The sequence below is a fragment of the Mastomys coucha genome, unplaced genomic scaffold (assembly GCF_008632895.1).
Source record: "Mastomys coucha isolate ucsf_1 unplaced genomic scaffold, UCSF_Mcou_1 pScaffold22, whole genome shotgun sequence".
Classification (NCBI taxonomy): domain Eukaryota; kingdom Metazoa; phylum Chordata; class Mammalia; order Rodentia; family Muridae; genus Mastomys; species Mastomys coucha.
The window spans coordinates 175,735,800-175,739,310 of record NW_022196905.1 but is presented as its reverse complement, the minus strand read 5'-3'; the positions used below and the strand labels follow the sequence as shown (position 1 = coordinate 175,739,310).

Here is a 3,511-nt window from a genome sequence, read left to right as displayed (position 1 = left end):
GAGAGAGAGAGAGAGAGAGAGAGAGAGAGAGAGAGAATGAAGAGACCTTTTACATTCCAGCTCTACCTGGCTGTTGCTAGGTAACTGTAGGGCGGAGCCTCGAGGAAATGCTAACAGTACTAAGGTACCTGGAGGAGGTATGTTACTACCTTCTTGAGCAAGCTGACAGTTTCTCACACTGAGCCAAGTTGGTCACAGCATGTTTGGTTTCAGAGTGTGTCAGACAGAGAGAACAGATGGACGGTCCCTTGAGACAAAGCGAGGGGCGTTTGAGTAGCTCAGACACATACAGCTCTACAGCTCTTCAGGATCCTGTTTCAGCCTTTTCCACTGCTTCAATCCCTGGGACACTTGTCTAAAGATTTCTCGAGAAAGTCATATCATCTGGAACACCAGTAGCAATTCTTCTAAGCTTTGTTGGAACTTCAAAACTCTTCAAGGCAAAAAAAAAAAAAATCTTGAAAACACAAAATGGGTCATGAATTTGTAGCATTTGAGATCAACACAGCATTCTTTTTCAGCTCTATGCTGTTGTTATCTGAGTAGCAACTTTGCATGACAGCTCAGACTCTGACAAAGCCACTGATGAATGGTATAGATGCCCTTAGTAGTAACAACCAGCCAAAGATTAATCATCAAAAGCAAAACCAAAATGCATTAGAATCATGGAGAGCCTTTGGTAACAGAAGGGACTTGGGACAGAATCCACAGCGCTTTTTTTCCCTTATGGGTTAAGATTCAGGCATGCCCCACCCACTTTACCTTTTGACATTTCACCTACAAAATTCACACTGGATAATCAAAATAATTTGCCAGACCCACACCCTCACCCCACCCCAAAATGTTTTACGATAAGTTTACAATATAGCATGGACTTCATTCATAAATATCCTCATGTGCTGATGCCTCATGGGAGCTAGGTAGAATGGAGCTGGTCTCTACTGGTTTATGGTTTAGATCTGTGCAAATACACTTTTCTGCACCAATCCTTAGCTTTTCCGGGGTGGATACCCTAGTGAAATATGAATATTATAAAAAAGAAGACAAAAGCCAGATAGGATAGTGGAAGCACACACCTTCAATCCCAGCAGAGGAAGGCAGAGAGGGGCAAGGGGATCTGAGTTAAGGTTAAGGCCTGGGCTACAAAGTTCCAGGACAGCCAGGGCTACATAGAAAAATCTTGTCTTGAAAAAACCAAACAAAGAAGAAAGAGGAGGAGGAAGAGATAAAGAAGAAGGAGAAGGAGGAAGAGGAGAAGGAGGCAGTGCCCCGACTGACTTAGCATGATAGTATGTGCTGGGAAGAAGGAAGCAAGGGGACCTTGAGTTTACCACTAACCTGGGCTACCTAGTAAGACAGTGCCAGGAACAAGAACCTTGAGTTTACCACTAACCTGGGCTACCTAGTAAGACAGTGCCAGGAAGAAGAACCAAACCAAACCAAACCCCCTTGGTTCTGGTCTAATTCTATTACAAAATATTATGGAGAGATGGAATGAGGTCAAAGTGTTTGCTCACAAAAGTTTCAAGAACAGCAAGATGGAGGGCATCGTTTGTATGTGGTGGGAATTGATCATGGGATTAAGCTTTCAAAAATCATATTTCCAGGCTGGTTGTAGTTCTGTGGAGAGCAGAGACTTTACAGGCTTGGGTTCGGTCGGTCCCTGCGCCACCTCTTCCCACATTGACAAATGAGATAGCATTTGGGAAAAGGCTTTCCGGACTGAAAATTATTATTGTATAAGTATATTATTATATTGTTATTATTATCATTATGAGTATATTATTGCACTGCTGATTTTTTATTTGACTATAGCAGGGAGAGGAAAGACCCATGGAGACAGCCACACCTGTGTAAATTCCTGGTTGATTCATGTGCTTTGGAAATGTATAAAACGGACCTAAGCTAAACACTGTTTTCTGAAATTTTTTATTTGAGTAGCTTAGTTGTTTTCATTTTAGAATAATGTCCTCCTTATTTTTTTCTTTATAAGTAGATTCTAGGGCAGAAATACCTCTATGTACAGATAAGTATATTATATCGACTCTATAGAGTTTTGACTTTCTCAGCAAGTTTTTCTTGAGCGCTTAGCTTCCTCACCTCCATCACTGCTGACCATCTTCAGAATCCTGCCTCTGGTAACCACCGTTACCCTGACAACAGAGTTATTGTTACTTCCCATTTAAAAAATCTGGATGGCAACCATGGCAGAGGAGAGAATCGCTCAATGTATCTTCCATTTCCAGTTGCTTTTAGCCTATATTTGGGAAGAGTTCGCTGCGTTTAACTGTCACTTTTTGCAAGCTGGCTGAAGAATGGCTCTGTTGTGTTTCCATACTGCATAACTGTGGGTTCAGACAATCTGCTTTGCACTGTTGCTCATACCCTGATGCAAGCCCATTCTCAGGAACGAAACCAGGGCTGGAGAGATGTCTCATTTCGTATAGCTCTTACCTTGAAAACATTCGAACCCGAGTTCAAGCCACAGAATCCACACAAAAATGTTCAGAAGTAGAGACAGAAGGATCTCTGGGACTCAGTGGCTTCCTAAACTCACTGGCTAGGCAACCTAGACTAACTGATCAGTTCCAGGACAATGAGAGATCCTACCTCAAAGAAAACAGATGGTGTGCCTGAAGACTCTGGACTTCATGCACATGAAACACACACACACACACACAAACACACAGAGGGGTAAAATGTACAAAGATCAGAAATGAAGGGATGCCATTCTGGACTCTAAGGATATCAAAGAATAAATGAAGATTTTATGAATAACACTTTGTACAAAAATGTACAAAGAAAAGTACCAATTCCTTGAAAAATGTAATCCAACAAAACTCCCAAAGAGAGGATTATATAATGGGACTAGGTCTCTATCTGTTACCGAAGCTAATTCAATAACTAATTACCCCCCACAATAGAAAAAACCAGCTCTAACTGGCTGTAATGGTTAATTGTGGCAAACATTAAAAAAAGAAAATAGATCCCATTGCTTGCTTGTATTTGGTTTGAGACAAGGGCTCGCCATGTTGCCGGCCTGACTCTGAACTCACAAGCTCAAGCAATCATCCTGTCTCTCAAATCCTGGCAGTAAATATAAAGGAGCTATCCAGGGTCCTCTTTTAAAAAACAAAACAACAAAATTCCATTGGCCAGAGATTGTGGTTGAAATGGAGCTCATGAGTCTCATTATTTAAAAGTCGTGTGTGTGAGTGTGTGTGTGTGTGTGTATGTGTGAGTGTGTGTGTGTATGAGTGAGTGAATGTGAGGGTGTGTGTGTGTGAGTGTGTGTATGTGTGTGAGTATGTGTATGTGTGTGAGTGTGTGTATGTGTGTGTGTAAGTGCAGTTAAAAGCCCTGGTTCTTGGCTAGGACCTGGGTTCAGTACCCAGAACCCACATGGCTTACAAGCATCTATAACTCCAGTTGCAGGAGTTCCAATGTTCTCTTCTGGCCTCCATGGGCATCAGGCACACACCTGATGTACATGCACACAGGCAGGCAAAAC

The 3,511-nt window shown here is 42.1% G+C and overlaps 1 long non-coding RNA gene across 2 annotated transcripts in view; it reads right to left on the bottom strand.

The window, feature by feature from the left end:
- Positions 1 to 2,138, bottom strand: part of LOC116071333 — a 13,530-nt gene extending 11,392 nt beyond the window's left edge. The window contains exons 1-2 of one of the 2 annotated variants that reach the window (XR_004110827.1): positions 2,101 to 2,138; positions 129 to 433 (exon numbers count right to left, since the gene is read on the bottom strand). This is a non-coding gene — a long non-coding RNA (uncharacterized LOC116071333). The remainder of the gene's footprint in view (positions 1 to 128; positions 434 to 2,100) is intronic. The other variant, XR_004110826.1, reaches the window with a different exon arrangement.
- Between the last annotated feature and the right edge of the window lie 1,373 nt (positions 2,139 to 3,511).